The sequence below is a fragment of the Schistocerca nitens genome, chromosome 1 (assembly GCF_023898315.1).
Source record: "Schistocerca nitens isolate TAMUIC-IGC-003100 chromosome 1, iqSchNite1.1, whole genome shotgun sequence".
In the NCBI taxonomy this organism is placed as follows: domain Eukaryota; kingdom Metazoa; phylum Arthropoda; class Insecta; order Orthoptera; family Acrididae; genus Schistocerca; species Schistocerca nitens.
The window spans coordinates 1135454769-1135475648 of NC_064614.1; positions in this window are offsets into that span (position 1 = coordinate 1135454769).

Here is a 20880-nt window from a genome sequence, read left to right on the forward strand (position 1 = left end):
CATCTGTCTACATCTCCCACAGCAGTAATCAGGCACACTCAAGTATCGTTAAAATAAAGGTTTTCATTAATTCTTGGGCAGCAGTTTTCTAATTCAGTTTGTGTCCAGTTCCAGTATTTCACTATTAGAGTATACTGTGTTTATAGCTTGTAGAAGGACTCGATTGTTTGTACTGCATCTTGTCAAACTTTAATGATAATCCATTTGCCTTGTCTATAGATGTTATTAAACACACTGACAGCAAAAATCGCAACACCAAAAAATAATTAATGTAGGCCAATGAAGTTTTATGAATAAATTTGGCTAGGTAACATATTTAATCGATTAACATTGCAAGATCACAGGTTAATATAAGCACGAGATAAGCCATTGCAAATGTAAAGTGCTGGTGCATTAATACCTGGTGGAACCAACGGAATGTTGAATGCAAGCATGCAAACGTACATGCATTGTGTTGTGCAGGTGCCGGATGTAAGTTTGTGGGGTAGAGTTACATGCCTGTTGCACTTGGTCAATAGAGAGACAGTGAATGCTGTTTCTGGATGACTCGGTAGTTGCCATCCGATGATGTCCCATATGTGTTCGAGTGGAGACGGATCTTGTGATCGAACAGGCCAAGGTAACATATCGACATTTTGTAGAACATGCTGGGTTACAACAGCAGTATGTAGGCGAGCATTGCCCTGCTGGAAAACAGGACCTGGTATGATGTTTATGAATGGCAGCTTAATAGGTCGAATCACCATACTGACATACAAATTTGCAATTTGATTGCGTGGGATAAGCATGAGACTATTCCTGCTGTCAAACTCAGTGAGGTGCTGGCATTGGTGTCTTTGTCAGCAAATGGGCATCCTTGACTAACATCAACTCCCACGTCGATTCTCAAAGGTAACTAACGCTCACTAGCGTTGTTGTTGTTGTGGTCTTCAGTCCTGAGACTGGTTTGATGCAGCTCTCCATGCTACCCTATCCCGTGCAAGTTTCTTCATCTCCCTGTACCTACTGCAACCCACATCCTTCTGAATCTGCTTAATGTATTCATCTCTTGGTCTCCCTCTACGATTTTTACCCTCCACGCTGCACTCCAATGCTAAATTTGTGATCCCTTGATGCCTCAGAACATGTCCTACCAACCGGTCCCTTCTTCTCGTCAAGTTGTGCCACAAACTCCTCTTCTCCCCAATTCTATTCAATACCTCCTCATTAGTTATGTGGTCTACCCATCTAATCTTCAGTATTCTTCTGTATCACCACATTTCGAAAGCTTCTATTCTCTTCCTGTCCAAACTATTTATCGTCCATGTTTCACTTCCATACATGGCTACACTCCATACAAATACTTTCAGAAACGACTTCCTGACACTTAAATCAATACTCGATGTTAACAAATTTCTCTTCTTCAGAAACGATTTCCTTGCCATTGCCAGTCTACATTTCATATCTTCTCTACTTCGACCATCATCAGTTATTTTACTCCCCAAATAGCAAAACTCCTTTACTACTTTAAGTGTCTCATTTCCTAATCTAATTCCCTCAGCATCACCCGACTTAATTCGACTACATTCCATTTGTATCCTTGCCGTGGCGCTACTGGGGCCACTCTTATACTATTGGCGTGAAATTTGAATATCCGGTACATCACATTTCAGATGTAGAAACACGCCTACCAACTTTCTTTTATGTCGCGTTACTCCTTCTTCGTGCTGCAATTTTTTTACCGTCAGTATATTTTGTTAGTTGCCAGTAGGAGGACACCTACTACCCTCTATTCTTATTCTTGCATCATCAGCTAAATCGACAACATTTGCCTCTTCTTATAGTGCACTCACATGGTCCAGTCACATTAACCTCACCACCATGTACGTTCGATGTTAACGTGCAAATAACCACTCACAGAAGGCAGGTGGAAGCACTAGCAGTGGAGGGATATATAAAGCAATTTTGGGGGTGGGGGGGGGGGGGGGGGGGAAGGGACGCGCAAAACAGTGCATACGTTGTCGTAATGCGAATACGGAGCGACTTATTTGTCGTGCAAAACGGAATGATCATTCGCTTACGGCCCAAGAATGGAAGCATTTCTTAAACGGCTTAGTTTGTAAATTATTAGCATGATTAATGAGTACCGTGCATGGCAAAATGGTGCTATCCAAAACCGGCGCTGAGGCAAGTGTAGAGCACCACGGGCCACAGACGACAAGGGTGAACGACGGCTGCGGAGACATGAATGTAGGATTAGACGTGAAGATGCTGAGCAAATGACCGCCCAGATGAACCAAGGGTTACCAAAATTTCCTCCTCAACTACCGTTCAGCAGACTTTGCTGGTTCTGGGCCTCTGTAAATACTGCCTGGTTCATGCACCCATGCTGACTGCTGTTCATTGGCGAGAAAGGCGTGAATTGGGGCGCCAATACTGTAACTGGACGTCCACCGAGTGGCCACAGGTGGCCTTTACAAATAAATCACTATTTATGCTCCATCAGACAGATGGCCGTTGGTATGCATGGTGTGAAATGTCTTCAAGGAAACACTCTGCAACCAGGAGGGAGTATTATGATTTCGAGAATATTTTTGTGATATTTCCTGCGTGACCTCCTTATTCAAGAAGGCACAATGGATCAACACACCCATGTATGTATTCTTAGCCGCGCGGGATTAGCCGAGCGGTCTTAGGCGCTGCAGTCATGGACTGTGCGGTTGATCCCGGCGGAGATTCGAGTCCTCCCTTTGGCATGGGTCTGTGTGTTTGTCCTTGGATAATTTAGATTAAGTAGTGTGTAAGCTTAGGGACTGATGACCTTAGCAGTTCAGTCCCATAAGATTTCACACACATTTTTTTATCTATTCTTGGGTACCACGTTCACCCCTAGATACAGTTTGTTTTTCCTTAGCACGATGACAACTACAAGTAGGACAGTACAACGTGTCACACAGCTCGCAATGAAAGTGCGTGGCTCGAACAGTACCAGGATGAATTTAACGTACTCCCGAGGCTACCAAAGACCTCGAACGTATACCCAACCGCGTTTCTGTGGGACCACGTCGATAGGGGTGTTCGGACTAAGAAACCTCAGTCGAAAAACCAAGCGTAAGTAGGTACAGCAGTCGAGTCGGCTTGGCTCATCATCTCTACGGCACCTTCCAGAACCTCACTGACACGTCTCGCGCTGCAAAAGGTGGTTTTTCAGGCTTTTGACAGGTAGTCACATCGGCGTGACTAACCAGTGTACCAGATTTCAGATCGATTCCGTATTTCTGGAAGGCTTTTGACACTGTACCACACAAGCAGCTCGTAGTGAAATTGCGTGCTTATGGAATATCGTCTCAGTTTGTAACACCATAGCTCTAATGCTGTAATGATTTATTTTGCTTTTGTTTCATTTAATGTTACATTGCTGTGCTTCTCTAAATGTGTTTGTTTGAATAGAAAACACAAAACTGTATACTCCTTTCTTTGTAAAAACTTTGAGTCATGGTCTGATTCTATACGATGTAGTATATCTGTCGTTTAAATGCTTTGTCCCATTTGGAGGGAACAAAACTTACTGTATATGATTGTAATTTTGCGTGAATAATTTTTGGTAGAAATGTCAATATGTGCAAATGTTCTGTTTTAATTAATGTATTTGGTTGCTGTTATGTAAACTGCTGATCCTCACTTAGGGTTCTTAGTTAGTTTATATGTAAAAGGTGTAGTGGTTCCCCTCGGGAACGGAACTGTGTAGCGCGCGCAAATTGTGGTTGGCCTAGGTAGGAAAGGTAGAACTGATAGTCAGTCGGGGATGAGCTAAGAGTCGGGAACGAGCTACGAGTCGGGGACGAGCTACCAAACTGTGCACTGTCATGTAGATGATGCATATCGTGCTGGTTCCGAGAGAGGCTTTTCCTGCCGCTTTCCAATGCCTCGGATGGATGGATAAATAGCTGGAACTATTCTGGAATTTGTATCTGTCGTCGCCACCAAGAAATGACAGAGTCCAGCAATTCTGTCTGCGAATCCACCTACCAACATGCAGTTGCCACCACGTTGCGCAATCACTGTAACGTAATACTATAATGATGTACAGTGAAGGATCAGCTTAATGGATGTGCTAATGTGCTCAAATATAAGGTAATTGATATCTTAATTTATGTACCTACCTTGATTTTTCTCCTCATCATAACACCTCTCAGGTTCCTCTCCGTTAGAACTAAAGTGATTACCGAGTGTCCTTACTGGAAGTACATTAAAACCCAGTTTTCTAATTAATGCCTCTTGAACATAGTAAAGAGAAAGTTAAAGTTAATGTGGCAAGAGAGTGAGTTAAAGTTAATGATGCTTGCTGAAAATATTCCTATTAAAACTGCTTATTAAAGTGCTGTTGCCAACTTCAAAATTAAAAGTTCTTAAGACTGAGGCTTATAAAGTAAATGATCACATTGTTGTCTGTAGTAAATTCTAAAAGGTGAGTCAGTTTCTTGCAATTTTGTCAACATTGTGTTTCGCTGTAGTAAAAGTGGGAAACTGCAATAGTAGAAAATTATATGTTCATGATTGCTAAGTGTTTGTCTCTCTTGTGTATTGGAAGTGCATATTAATAGTATAACAAGATACACAGTCTGTCTATTGTGCTAATGCTAGGTGACAAGTAACGGAAAGATCTCTATTTATGAAAACCATAATCTATTTATTAGAAAGACAGTGATAAGTAACCTGTCAGTGAATTTCAACTAACTTTCATTTTAAATAGTAAAGTCTTTAACTGAGAGAGACTTCACATATGTACAATTTATGATCCTGCAGTGAATGTTAATAGTAATGATATAAATACCATTCAGTTTGAACAAGGCCTGAAAGTAATAGTGTGTTTCGGTATCTGTTATAATTTTGCAAATAGTTTGTGCTGCTCCAGTTGTTAGCTTCAGTCTTAACGTAAACATATGTATGTGTCAGAGTTCACTGCACTCGCGTGTGACAAAGTATATGTTGTGTTTATCCATTTAAGTTACTAATAACTATTTTCTTGAACGAGAATGTTAATCATTCTCTTGCCTAGTTAGGCTGCCGACCGTTTTCTTTATCCGTTAAGCAGTGCAGATAGGCAAAATTTTGTTTGTTACTGTTCAAATATTTACGTAATTCTGACTTTCTTTTCCGATGAGCCACCTCCGTTAGGTGCAACACGGTCAACGTAACAAAATTCCTCTCAGAGGGTAACACTGCTCTGTTGCGTTATACCATAATTGCTTTAACAAAATAGTTTTATTTCACAACCTGTTTCCAGCTTTAAGGTTATGGTACAGTAGTAGCAGACAGAAGTGTTATAAGTTATGTGACTAGATTTGTGATTTCCTGTCAGAGAAGTCACAGTTCGTAGTCATTGACGGAAAGACATCGAGTAAAACAGAAGTGATTTCTGGCGTTCCCAAGGTAGTGTTATAGGCCCTTAGCTGTTCCTTATCTATAAAAACGATTTGGGAGACAATCTGAGCAGCCGTCTTCGGTTGTTTGCAGATGACGCTGTCGTTTATTGACTAATAAAGTCATCAGAAGATCGAAACAAATAGCAAAACGATTTAGAAAAGAAATCTGAACGGTGCGAAATTGACAGTTGAGCCTAAATAACGAAAAGTGTGAGGCCATTCACATGAGTGCTAAAAGGAACTCGTTAAACTTGCGTTACATGATAAATCAGTCTAATCTAAAAGCAGTAAATTGAACTACTTAAATACCCAGGAATTACAATTACGAACAACTTAAATTGGAAAGAAGACATAGACAATGTTGTGGGGAAGGCTAACCAAAGACTGTGTTTTACTGGCAGGACATTTAGAAAATGTAAAAGATATACTAAGGAGATAGTCTGCACTACGCTTGTCCGTCATCTTTTAGAATACTGCTGCGCGGTGTGGGATCCTTACCAGATAGGATTGCCGGAGTACATCGAAAAAGTTCAAAGAAGGGCAGCACGTTTTGTATTATCGCAAGATATGGGAGAGAGTGTCACTGAACTGATACAGGATTTGGGCTGGACATCATTAAAAGAAAGGCGTTTTTGGTTGCGACGCAATCTTCTCAAGAAGTTCCAGTCACCAACTTTCTCCTCAAAATGCGAAAATATTTTGTTGACACCGACCTACACAGGGACAACCGATCACCACGATAAAATAAGGGAAATCAGAGCTCGTACGGAAAGATATAGGTGTTCGTTCCTTCCGAGCGCTATACGAGATTGGTATAATAGAGAATTGTGAAGGTGGTTCGATGAAGCCTCTGCCAGGCACTTAAATGTGATTTACAAAGTATACATGTAGATGTAGATATACCAGAAATGATAAAGCACCCAAAACAGCACCCTACATAACATCATATCTAATCGCTTAGAACTGTGATTGTTGCTACGTGATACACATGGAACTGATACATTCTGCTTTCTAAGTTTCGCCACATATGTCGAATGACAGAGTAATAGTTCAAAAGCCCTGCTGCAAATCTCAGTGGCTGCTTGGTCTCGTCTCAGTGAATTCGACAGTCACTCGATCCCCAGTTAAGGTAAGAAATTAATCTTCAGGCTGAAATACATTTACTACAAGACTTTCTCTAACATCATAGGCCAATGAGCTTGTATGGCAGTTAGCTTTGATTTTGCATTACAGCTGGGAAAACAAGTCCGCCTGTTACTTTAGCCGTGGATCTTGACTGATTTACACTAAACAATTTCGCACTAGTATAAAGAAAAACTTTAAATGCGAACATTTTAGGTTATATTTTACCGTAACTGTTACTGATATCGAATGAAGCAGCTATTTTATTGTTACCAGTACCTGTTTCACTTATTTCCAGAACGCGTTTCAAGGGTTTAAACCTCCATTATCAGGTGGATTTATTTTTATTAATATGACAAGTGTGTGCGTGTGTTTGTGTGTGTGTGTGTGTGTGTGTGTGTGTGTGTGTGTGTGTGTTGCGTTACGAGTTTGGGGTAACTTGTGGCACTGTCTAAGAGAGAAAACAAAATACTATTTCAGTACTTGGCTCTGTGAAGATCTTTGACAAAAAACTGAATTTAATATAAATGTGCAAGGAAACAAATAAAGTAAAATACCTCCAGTAGTCACAGCCTCCTTTCTCTGCTGTAATAGCAACTGTCACACTTTATAAACAAATATGGTGCCTAGAAAGTGACAGATGCAAAGTACGTGTAGCAAAAAAAGAAACAGTATTTAAAAGTACAAATAACATATAGCGAAACAAAACCGCTATTTCTGAGCAAGCTTTGTGAAGATCTTTGACTAACTAGATATCGGAATGAATATTGCAAATGGTACGTGTATCCCTTTCTGTGAAGTGTATATAATTTAAACTTTGTAACCATTTATGTATTCAGGTGACATGTTGAAAAGATTGAGTGTATTAATTATGTTGCCAACAGTGGTAAAATTACACATAAATAACAATTCAGGTTGTGATTCAGAGACTGAAGATGAAAGGAGAGACAGAATGTAAGCAAAGCTTTGTTTATGTCAGAGCTATGTGTTTGTTAGGCTAACATCTGTTACATTTTGTAACTATGAACTAAAGACAGATAGATATACTGTTACAAATATTAACCGATATTTATATCATCATGCTGGTGGTTTTCGAGTGGACTTCTGAGCTTCGTGAATAAGGCAAGTCAAAGGTTCATTTGAAAAATGTCAAAGAGTGATGCAAATAACTAAATAAATCTTGGTAAATATGAAGTGGAGGATGGAGGTAAAGTGCGAATGTGTGTGTGTGTGTGTGTGTGTGTGTGTGTGTGCCGCATCTTGAACACCATACCGATCTTGATCTGCTACATCTTCACCTTCATTAGAATTTTTCAGCGATTATTCGAAGTGCACGTTTTCGGCATATGTAAGTCTCCTCGTCTGTATCAAAGACTGCGAAGGTCAATGAGAAGAGTGCAGCGGCAGTGAGAGCGAAAGGTCACAAGTTCGTGACTTCCCTGCATCGTTACTTTTGGACAGTACCAGTATCCATCCTGAAGCAACAGTAAAATAAAGGGTACAGCCATAATCCCAAGTTCACTGCACGCTAATAAAATTATAGGTTTATGAATCAATTTACTTCCTCTTCTAAGGAACATTGCGACTGTTTTCTCCTTGTATGATGTGGCAAGTTTATTGTGCCTGCTCCAGTTTTTAATCTCCTAAGGCAAATGGAACATCGTACTTCACTGCTACGCCATTTTCTAAAATATCTCCAAGCAAGGGGCAGCACCATTCTGCAATACAATTGATGTCCCAGCATGGCAGCGAGAAACTACCTTCTAGACCAGGGGGCAGGAGGAAAGGTGCTAGTCTTCCTCACTTCACGTACGCTCCTGCCATGTAATAGGCCACGCCACACTGCAACAGGAACATTATCGTCTCAGTTGTGCAATACCTATAATTATTCTTGTATCGTAAGCTTGTTCTGTATTTCTAACTGTCGGAATTGTTATCAGAATAGCGCTGATCGTTACTCCCATTTTCGCTAATAACGCAATATTTCGTAGCAATGCAAATTTTACGATTAAACATTTTTAGTTTTAAAAGAAATTTATTTTCAAATCCAAAGATTTTACGAAAGATTATGTGGTAAATTGACATGCCGGTTTTTTACCCGGTTATTTATGAGCATGAAACAAAACTGTTATAATCGAGGCAGAACAACAACGAAAAATTGCCGGTCATTCAGAACTAAAATACTGGTATAGGTTTTAACCGGTCGGTTTTTCACATCCCTAGATGCAGTGACGATTATCCAGAAGCAAAAGTCCAGAGGGTAGCGAGAATCAGCCGCGCGGGATTAGTCGAGCGGTCTAGGGCGCTACAGTCATGGACTATGCGGCTGGTCCCAGGCGGAGTTTCGAGTCCTCCCTCGGGCAAGGGTGTATGTATTTGTCCTTAGGTTAATTTAGGTTAAGTAGTGTGTAAGCGTAGGGACTGATGACCTTAGCAGTTAAGTCCCATTAGATTTCACACACATTTGAACATTTTTGTAGCGAGAGTCATCGTAAGCAAGCACAGAACAGTCCAGAAAAGGTTCAGGATTAAAAACGTTAACACAGGCAAATCCAGTAACTTCACTTTTAAATGGCGCATACTAAAGGTTTCAGAGAAAGGTGTGTTCAGGCTCTCTCATCAGTGGACGGGTTCACGTGACATGCCCACAGCAGCAGCGCAATACACGGGAGCAAGCTGCGGACGAGCTGTGAACTCTGAGTATCTCTGACCTTTCATGAATGTCAATACTTAGGCTGAGCAGGGACGTCCAATCACTGTTAGATACTAAACACAGAAACCGAGTCATATTATCCTTGGCTTCTTTGTATCCCGAAGAGCCAAATTTTATATTACTGTACATTTAAAGAATCTGGAATCTGATCAAGAGCTGAAGGAATATTTGTGCAGCTTCTTCCGTTACACGTCAGCTATGGATAGTCTGAGCCTTTTATTAAAATTGTCTGCCAAGCCATTAACGTGTAAGCTCAATATTAAAGGACCAAATACTCTTAGTGTTACTTTTGGTTCTGTCGATAACTCTCCATCCAAGATATGGTGCCCTGTCCTCTGCAATAAGAAATCATCAAACTAGTCAAAAAGGTCGTCTGATACCCTCATAGGATCGTACTTTTGTTAGTAAGAATATATGTGCTGCTTCCTTATATGCTTTTCGTAAGACAAGAACTACTGCAGCTGCCTCGCTTCCTGGAACTATTATTTTTAAGACCTCACGTAAGAAAAGTCGGATTGGGTTTCATACGACCTATGTTTTCGGAATCCATGCCGATTGGCATGGGAAACATGATTACTTTCGAGATACCTCATTAAGTTTCAGTACATTATTGTTGTGTTGCCTCACTGAAAATGCTTATAAGTCGTCGTCATTTCAACGAACTCCTAATTATGAAGTAAAATGCACAGCTAAAACTGAAACGAGGAGAATCTTCCGTTCATTATTTCTTGTTCTCGTTTAAAGTAGCTTAAAAACACATAATATAACCATAATAATCGTTGTCATAAAAATATCCATATATATGTATTATTGGTGCTTTGCCCCTAAAGAGCGCAGTTGGACTAAACTGCATGGCCAATTCCTTTTGGTGCCTTCCTTCTTCCTTGCTGCCCAAACTTCCGTCATTCGCTCGCTGTGTTTCTGTTTCCGGTCCTCTGCCCATGCTACTTGTCGGCTTCGTGTCTTCGGCTTCATCTTGGTTGCCTTTTTGGTTGCCCATATATCTTTCATATTCCGGCTGTTCAAAAATGGTTCAAATGGCTCTGAGCACTATGGGACTCAACTGCTGAGGTCATTAGTCCCCTAGAACTTAGAACTAGTTAAACCTAACTAACCTAAGGACATCACACACATCCATGCCCGAGGCAGGATTCGAACCTGCGACCGTAGCGGTCTCGCGGTTCCAGACTGCAGCGCCAGAACCGCGCGGCCACTTCGACCGGCATTCCGGCTGTGATCTTGTTTGCGTTCTTCGATCCATTTTACGCCTGTTCGTTTGTCGCAGTGTATCTCATGTAGTTTACTATTCTTAATGATGTTTCTGAATTTCATTCTGTCGTTTATTGTGTCTGATGTGATGTTGAGTTGGTTCAGGTCGTTTTTTACCTCTTCCGCCCGTTTGTTGTTTCTAGTGGTTACCCAGTAAAGGATCTGTTTGGTCAGTCTGTGTGATGGCATTCTGTATAGGTGTCCAAAGAATTGTAGTCGGCGTTTTCTAATCTTTTCTGTGATTGTCTCTGTATGTTTGTATAGATGCTCTGTAGGTTTCTTGAACCATATTCCATTACTGTTAGTTGCGCCAAATATTTTCCTAAGTATTTTCCGTTCTACTTTTTCTAGTTATCTGATACGTGTATGCCCTAGGTTTAGGGTGGTCTCTGCTGCATGCAGTTCTTCGGGGAGCACCACCGTGTCCTAGTGCCGTAATTTGGATTTTTCTGAGATAGACTCCTTGTCGTACTGATTACACAGTACTTTATATGCCTTGTCCAGTTTACTTTTTCTTTCTTCGTCTGAGTCTCTGTTATGTCTGCTCATTTGCAGTGTCTCACCGAGGTATTTGAAGTTTGCCGTTTTGTAAATCGTGCCGTATTTTGTGTTCAGGGATGAGAGTTTCTTTGCGCTCAGAAACTGTGTCTTTTCGTAAGAGATCTGTAGTCCAATTTTGGAAGCGATTTCGTGTAGTTTTTCAATAGCTTCTTTTTTTTCGTTTATACCTTTCGCGACATTCGCCAAACCGTCTGCAAAAGCCAGGCATTTAATCTGTAGGTTTCCTAAAGTTATGCCCTGTTGTGATATTCTTTTATTACCTTATCTAACACTAGATTGGAAAGTAGAGGTGAATGGCCATCGCCTTGTCGGCCAGCTGTGCGAATTTCAAAGGGCTCTGATAGTTCTCCACAGAACTTTACTTTGAAGGTCGTATTGGTCAAGGTTTGCTCTATGATAGTCCGTGTTTTGTTGTCTACTTTGTATTCAGCCAGAATTTTGAAGAGAGTTTTCCGGTCGATAGAGTTTTACGCCTTTTTGAAACCGACAAAGATAATGATCAGGTTCTGTTTGTGTTATGAAATCATTTTCAGGTTCCAAATTTGTTCCGCACAAGATCGCCCTTTACGAAAGCCTGCTTGGTATTCGCCAATCAAGTTGTCGGTCTGGCAATCTAGTCTGTTTAATAAAGCTTTAGAGAGGATCTTGTATGTGACCGGTAGTAGGGGTATGCCTCTGTAGTTGTTCGGTCAGTTTTGTCACCTTTTTTGTGTAGTGGGTGTATCAGGGCAGTTTTCCAGTCGTCAACAATTTTCATGGTCTCCCAGATTTCTCCCTCGATCCTGAGGATGTCTTTAGTGAGTTCTTGCTCTTGTAACCTCCAGATTTCCACGATGATGCCGTCATCTCTTCGTGCTCTACGATTCTAGAGTGACTTGATTATTTCTTTAACTTCTTCTAGAGTTGGAGGCTCACTGCCTGGATTGTACGTATTCGTTTCTGTCATGAGTTCTGTTGTGGATTGGCAGGAGACCAACCCACTAACTTGAGACGAAGCCAAAAGGCACGCGTTTAAGCTCACGCAGGCTGGCGTGAGGTCTGGAACAGGACAAGGAAATTAGAACTTAGGAAAAAGGAGGTAACTCGTAGAATACTTAACTTTAATCCATTAATGTTGAACGTAGCGCCGGCCGAAGTGGCCGTGCGGTTAAAGGCGCTGCAGTCTGGAACCGCAAGACCGCTACGGTCGCAGGTTCGAATCCTGCCTCGGGCATGGATGTTTGTGATGTCCTTAGGTTAGTTAGGTTTAACTAGTTCTAAGTTCTAGGGGACTAATGACCTCAGCAGTTGAGTCCCATAGTGCTCAGAGCCATTTTTTTTTGAACGTAGCTCTTGTCTGTACATTATTTACAATATCAATAGTAACTGATAATGGCGCCTTGCTAGGTCGTAGGAAATGACGTAGCTGAAGGCTATGCTAACTATCGTCTCGGCAAATGAGAACGTATTTTGTCAGTGAACCATCGCTAGCAAAGTCGGCTGTACAACTGGGCCGAGTGCTAGGAAATCTCTCTAGACCTGCCGTGTGGCGGCGCTCGGTCTGCAATCTCTGATAGTGGCGACAGGCGGGTCCGACGTATACTAACGGACCGCGGCCGATTTAAAGGCTACCACCTAGCAAGTGTGGTGTCTGGCGCTGACACCACATTCCTCCCCCGCAAATCGGCGCACGGTTGTGGCATAAGGCTTCCGCCCGCCGTGGGGAGGACCCCATGTTGACGTATGCGAAGCCTAACAATAGGCGAGGCTGTGCCACCCGCACCCTGCCATTCGGTCCGCGGCGAACTAGGAAACGCCTGAAAACCAACTCCAGGGTGCACGCCAACATGCGGTGTATGCGCCCGTAGAGAGACAGGAGGGGCCGAAGGGTCGACTTCCATCGGGCCGGGGCACCCGACGGGCGAAGACGACATATGGTCCGGAGCGGGCAAGAGTTCCATGTCGGAGGACAACTGGTCACGGGAAGCGATCGGCGGCGCGTGACCCAGGGAGGCGCCGGGCGGTTGCACCGACGCTTCCATTGCGGGCGTCGCCGGCGGGAGAACAGGCGGTGGCGGCGGCGCGTCGCCATGGGGCAAAATGGAAGGCAGCGTCGGTAACACCTGGGGCTGAGGCGAGCCAGTAGTTGGGGTCCCCAGGGCGCTGACCGGACGGCACCGTCGCTGAAAGCAGACGGCGAGCGGCAGATCCCGTGCGACGACAGACGCGCAGCTGATTCAGATGCCGACGCACCTCACCAGAGGCCCCCAAAACCAGATACATAGCGCGGCCGAGGCAGCGAAGAATGCGCCCTTCAAGCCAACGCCGTGAACCTCGATAGTGACGATAGTAGACAACGTCGCCTGGAGCAAAAGCAGGTGTCTGCCGTTGCACAGGAACTTGATGCGGCGGATGTAGCAAACACATCCAGGTTCGACGAGGACGACCGTGGAGCAACTCAGCCGGCGAGCGACCATCTCGGGGCTGAGAGCGATACGAGGACAAAAAGAGCAATAACGCGTCCTCCCGAGAATGCGACTCTGTCAACTTCAACATCTGGGACTAAAACACTCTTGTCTGCTACTGCTATACCATAACCTCGAAACTGGAGGCAGTTTCCATACAGAATTATTATGTTAGAGTAATAATGGTATAAAGCAACAGAGTAGTGTTACCCTCTGAGAGGAATTTTGTTATGTTGACCGTGTTTTACCTAACGGAGCTGGCTTATCGGAAATGAAAGTCAGAATTACGTAAATATTTGAACAGTAACAAACAAAATTTTGCCTATCTGCACTGTTTAACTGATAAAGAAAACGGTCGCCAGCCTAACTAGGCAAGACAATGATTAACATTCTAGTTCAAGAAAATAGTTATTAGTAACTCTAATGGATAAACACAACCTATACTTTGCCACACGCGAGTGCAATGAACTCTGACACATACATATGTTTACGTTAAGATTGAAGCTAACAACTGGAGCAGCACACACTATTTGCAAAATTATAACAGATACCGAAACACACTATTACTTTCAGGGCTTACACAAACTGAATGTTCTTTATAACGTTATTGTTACTATACACTGCAGAATCATTAATTGGATATAGGTTAAGTCTCTCTCAGTTAAATACTTTACTATTTAAAAATGAAAGTTAATTGGAATCCACTGAAAGGTTGCTCTCACTATCATTTGAAGAAAGAGATTATGATTTTCATAATTAATGGTCTTTCCGTTATTTGTTCCCGAGCATCAACGCAATAGACAAACTGTGAATCCTGTTATACTATTAATATGCACTTCTAATGCACAAGAGAGTCAAACACTTAGCAAACATGAGTATATAACGTTTCACAACTGCAGTTTTCCACTTTTACTACAGTGAGAGACAAAATTAACATATATGTAAGACACTGACTCACCTTCTGCGATTTACAACAGGCAGTAATGTGATCATTTACTGAGCAAAACTTTATAATCCTCAGACTTAAGAACTTTTAATTTGAAGTTGGCAACAACACATTAATAAGCAGTTTTACTAGGAAAATTATTTTCAGCAAGCATCATTAATTTTAACTCACTCCCTTGACACATTAACTTTAACTTTCTTTTTAACTATGTTCGAGAGGAATCAATTAGCGAAACTCTGGGGTTTAATATTCTTTCAGTAGGGATACTCGGTAATCACTTTAGTTCAAACGGAGAGGAACCTGAGAGGTGTTATGATGAGGAGAAAAATCAAGGTAGGTACATAAATTCAGATATAAATTACCTTATATTTGAGCACACTAACACAGTCATTAAGCTGATCCTTCACTGTACATCATTGTGACATTCCGATGCAATGATTGCGCAGTGTGGTGGCAACTACATGTTGGTAGGTAGAATTGCAGGTAGAATTGCTGGACTCAGTCATTTCTTGGCGGCGATGATAGATACAAATTCCAGAATAGTTCCAGCTATTTATCCATCCATCCGAGGCATTGGAAAGTAGCAGTAAAAGCCTCTCTCGGAACCAGCACAATATACATACTTTACATGGCAGTGCAGAGTTTGGTAGCTCGTCCCCGACTCGTAGCTCGTTCCCGACTGACTATCAGTTCCACCTTTTCTACATAGGCCAGCCACAATTTCCGCGCGCTACACAGTTCCGTTCCCAAGGGGAACCACAACAACTTTTACATATAAACTAACTAAGAACCCTAAGTGAGGATCAGCAGTTTACATAACAGCAAACAATCATTTCAAACAAAACAGAACATTTGCACATATAGACATTTCTACAAAAAATTATTCACACAGAAATTACAATTATATATAGTAAGTTTTGTACCCTCCATATGGGACAAAGAATATAAATGACAGATATGCTACACAGCATACAATCAAATCATGACATCAAAGTTTTAACAAAGAAAAGAGTATACAATTTTGTGTTCTCTATTCTATCAAACACACTTACAGAAGATCAATGATGTAACATTAAATGAAACAAAAGCAAAATAAATCCGTACAGCATTAGAGCTATGGTGTTACAGGACTTGAAAGTCCTGACCAATCGTTCAGCGGCACCGTTTGACTGAGGCAAAAACGGCGCGGATGTCAGATGTTGAATACCATTGGCCTTGCAGAATGACTGAAATTCGGCAGACATGAATTGTGGGCCATTGTCGGAAACAATAGTCTGCGGAAGACCCTCAATGCAAAAGATAGCAGATAACGCCTGGATGGTGGCAGATGACGTCGTGGAAGACATCCGGACAACAAAAGGAAAATTACTGAATGAATCGACCGGAACCAACCATCGAGCATTCCAGAATGGACCAGCAAAATCGATGTGTAAGCGTTTCCAAGGGGAAGTGGCTTTCGGCCATGCAGAGAATTTTCGCGGCGGTGCGGATTGTTGTTCGGCACACGCCATGCAAGAAGAGCACATATTCGTAATCGCAGCATCGATTCCGAACCAAGTACAGTGCTGACGAGCAAGTTGTTTCGTTCTCACTATACCCCAATGTCCTTGGTGGAGAAGCCGTAAGACGGAGGACTGTAACGAACGTGGGACCACGACACTGGACTAATCATTATCAGAACGCAACAGCAAAACACCACGTCGTACAAAATGTCTCTCCTTGTGAGCAAAAAATCGGCGAACCAACGGATCCCCGATCCGTGACTTTGACAAGGGCCATTGCGTAGCAACAAAACGCAAAACAGTAGCAAGGACAGGGTCAGCAGCTGTGGCTGTAGCTACACGACGAAAATGAATCGGAAACGATTCGACCACGTCATCGGTTTCCGCATCAATGAACATGTAAGCAAGTTCGGAAGAATCGAATGCTCTATCCTCAGCAACAGGCAAACGGGACAACGCATCGGCGTTTCCGTGCTTAGCAGTGGACCGATACAAGATACCGTAGCGGTACTGCGAGAGGAAATTACACCAGCGAATGAATTTCTGCGCTGTACGTGGAGGTACAGGCTTGTTCGGATGAAAAAGCGATGTCAAAGGTTTGTGGTCTGTGATGACGGTAAAGTGACGACCATACAAGAAATCATGAAACTTTTTAACACCAAATACGAGAGCCAATGCTTCTTTCTCGATCTGTGAATAATTTCTTTGCGCAGACGAGAGCAATTTGGACGTAAAGGCAATAGGGCGATCATGCGATCCTTCTTCGTGCGCAAGCACAGCACCGATCCCGAAATCCGATGCATCCACCATCATCAAAAGGGGCTTCTGGGGATCCAATGGCGTAAGGCAAGTATTGGAAAGCAACGCAAATTTCAACTGGCGAAAGGCGTGTTCGCATTCCGTCGTCCAGGCAAACGGAACACCTTTACGGCGTAAGCGATGAAGCGGAGCTGAAATGGAAGAGGCATGGGGAACATAGCGATGATAATTAATTTTTCCCAGCACACTCTGTAGCTGCTTCAAATTCTGCGGCGAAGGCAAGACTTGTATGGACGGAGGTGCTCGGGACTGGGATGTATGCCTTGGGCATTGAGTACATGTCCAAGGTAGGGTAAGTCACGAGCAAAAAACACACATTTGTCCTTCCGCAAGCAAAGACCATTTTGTCGCAAGACCTGAAATAATGTTCTGAGATTGGCTAAATGTTCTTCTTCCGTCTTTCCGGAGATCACAATATCGTCCAGATAGTTTGCTGCAGTAGGGGCCGACGCACAAATAGATTGCAGATATTGCTGAAACAATGCAGGGGCGGATGCACACCCGAATGGCAGTCGTTTGAATCGATACAAACCAAGATGCGTGTTAACCACCAAAACGCGCTGGGATTCTTCGTCCACCGGTATTTGCAAGTACGCATCTGCTAGGTCCAACTTCGAAAAATATTTACCCGGGCACAGTTTGTCAAAAAGATCTTCCGGCCGGGGTAAAGGATAAGTTGCAATCATTAGTTGTGTTTCACTGTTGCCTTGAAGTCCACACAAAGTCTCAATTTTCCGGAAGGTTTTGGCAAAATTACTAACGGTGAAGCCCAGAGAGAAGCCTGCACACGTTCAATCACACCTTGTGATTCCAAATCGTTTAATGTTCTTGTGACCTCATCACGCATTGCATGGGGAACATTGCACACTCTGAAAAATTTCGGTTGCGCGTTTACTTATAGTTCCAAATGTGCTTTATAGTTCTTAGCGCAACCAAGGCCCGGTGCAAAAATGTCGGCAAACTCTTCACATAGACGAGAAACACTGTCTGAAGGCACAGTCTGGTTCACTGATAGGACCTGATTTACGATGGACAAGTTAAACAACTGAAATAAATCGAAACCAAACAAGTTCACTGCAGAAGAAGAACGAAGGACGTACAATGACACAAGTTTTGTTTGTCCTTTGTATGTTGCAAGAAGGCTGCACTGTCCTAACACAGGGATATGCTGACCGGAATAGCTATTGAGTTTAACATTTGCGGCACGCAACGGAGGTGTGCCCAGCTGTTTGTACGTGTCTCGATTTATCAGTGAAACTGCAGCTCCGGTATCGAGCTGGAATGGTATCACTTTACCGTTAATGTCCAAATCTACAAAAAGTTTATTGTCCTGCTGACGACAAGAGCGACTGTCTCGTGCAACGTGAACTGACACTGCTACTAAATCACTTGCGACTGGACGGGATTTCCGGCGATGTCGACGCACACTATTTGTGGGACGAACACAGTCACTGTTAGAGAGAGTGGCACTGGGCGGAGTGGAATGAACTACATGAATTTCCATGGGCGAAGTTTCATGAGCCGGAGTATCCTTGATTCGATTCCGATTCCGGCGCGAAGCAAAGGGCCTGGAACGGTTGTGGGTGTCCAATCTGAGCTTTTTCTGGCAAACACTCTGTACATGTCCTTTTTTATTACAGAAAAAGCAAATAGCCCGGTGTGACGGGCAATTCTCACGCGAATGTCTAGTAGCACACCGCGGGCATGATTTTAGCACTGCATGTGCAGCATGTGCAGCACACGTGGCTGAGAGCCTGGTGGCAGCTGCGTGGCTGGGCGCGAGGGCTGTTTACCGCTCCGTGCAGCTCGCCCGGCGGGCCGGTTAACGTGACACACGGCTGGTGAAGTTTCAAATGATTCCTGAGCAAAGTCAAGTGTGTCCTGCCGATCCAATATGTCCATCACTTGTTGAAGGGAGGGATTGACTAGTTTCAAAATCTGTTCCCTTATACGAACATCAGAAACGTTCTGTGCAATTGCATCACATACCATAGTATCTGAATAAGGGAGTCCACATTGACACTCAAAAGCACAATCCCTGGTAAGGCCTTGCAAAGTTGCAACCCACTCCCTAATAGTCTGACCGGCCGTGCATTTTGTACGAAAGAAGGTATACCTTTTAGCAACTACATTGACTGATTCTTTGAAATATGCATCTAATGCAGACAAAATTTCGTCGTAGCACAGAGTTGCTATGTCGTGTCGGGGAAATAATTTGACTATCACACGGTACGTTTGGACGCCTACGGAGGAAAGGAGAAAAAGCTGCCCCTCATTACCTTGAATTCTGTAGGCGGCGAGATGGAATCCAAATTGGCGTGACCACTCCGTCCAACTTTCCAGTGCTGCATCAAAAGGTCGAAAAGTTGGTGCAACAGCGTGTTGTGGCTGCATTAGCGGTGGAGCGGCGGCTGCCACATTGTTGTGCATTGCACGTTGACCCTGGACAAGCTGTCCAAGGGCATCCAGTAAGGCATGCGTTTGCTGATTCTGTAAGCGATAAAATTCGGACAGTACATCTGGAGATTGTGGCGAAGCCATTACACAAGTAAATCAGGGCAGTATAGTTAAGAACGCGGAAAACCTCGTCGCCAAAATGTTGTGGATTGGCAGGAGACCAAGCCACTAAATTGAGACGAAGCCAAAAGGCACGCGTTTAAGCTCACACAGGCTGGCGTGAGGTCTGGAACAGGACAAGGAAATTAGAACTTAGAAAAAAGGAGGTAACTGGTAGAATACTTAACTTTAATCCATTAATGTTGAACGTAGCTCTTGTCTGTACATTATTTACAATATCAATAGTAACTGATAATGGCGCCTTTCTAGGTCGTAGCAAATGACGTAGCTGAAGGCTATGCTAACTATCGTCTCGGCAAATGAGAGCGTATTTTGTCAGTGAACCATCGCTAGCAAAGTCGGCTGTACAACTGGGGCGAGTGCTAGGAAATCTCTCTAGACCTGCCATGTGCCGGCGCTCGGTCTGCAATCTCTGATAGTGACGACACGCGGGTCCGACGTATACTAACGGACCGCGGCCGATTTAAAGGCTACCATCTAGCAAGTGTGGTGTCTGGCGGTGACACCACAAGTTCTTCCATAGTGGGGTCGGTGTTGAGGAGTTTTTCAAAGTACTTTGCCAGAACGTCACAATTGTTTTTGGTATTGGTTTCTAGGGTTCCATCTGGTCTTCTGATGCACACGTTGGATGGTTGATACACAGTCATATTTTCTCTGAACGTTCTACGGAAGTTTCTTGTATTGTTCTCCGTCAGTCGCCGTTTGTCATACTGTCTTTTTCACTGCGAATGATTTTGCTTGATTTTTTCTGTGTTCTCAGGATGTTCATCCAATTCTCTGGGTATTTATCGCTACTAAATGTTTTCCATGCACTGATTCGTTGCTCAATAGTTTGATCACATTTGTGGCTCCACCAACAGTGTTTCCTTGTGCGTGGTGCTTGTGCTAGTTTCATGGCCTCCCGGATTCTTCCTGAAAGTTGTGTCCAGTCTGTCGTTTTCTCCAATTTAATTTTGTCTAATATTTGTATAAATACCGTGTCCCTGAAATGTCGCTCAGCAGAGGCGAGCCTCGCGTGTCTCGGTTCGAGGGGCGCGTAATGTTGGCAACACATTCAATCCTAGCCTGCACATATTTCGTGATCCGTAATGGTAGAGTGGCGGTAGCAGTGTTGCGCGTGCGTTGCAGGTGATACTTGTGTTATTGTGTAGTTCTTGTATAAGCTGAGTGTAGTGAGAATGCTTACTATTGCATAGACACACAGTTTTTTAGTGGAAGAGGTTTTCCGTGCAGGAGGAAATTTTACAAAGCAAGTGAGGCAGCAATTTAGTTGCGTTTTCCTGCTTTGAGGTGTCCATATGACGACAATTTACATGAATTAGTTCGCAGCTTCTAGACAGTAGGTTCAGTTAATGATGCATCACTAATTGGTAGACCACATAGCACATAAGACCATAACCAGAGATTTGGGGATTTTGCCGTGTAAAATTACTGCAGTGCAGAATTACATTGTATAGACCATGCGAAACAAATGGCATATTGTGAATGGTTTCAGTGATTTGTTAACCTACGTGGAAGTGGA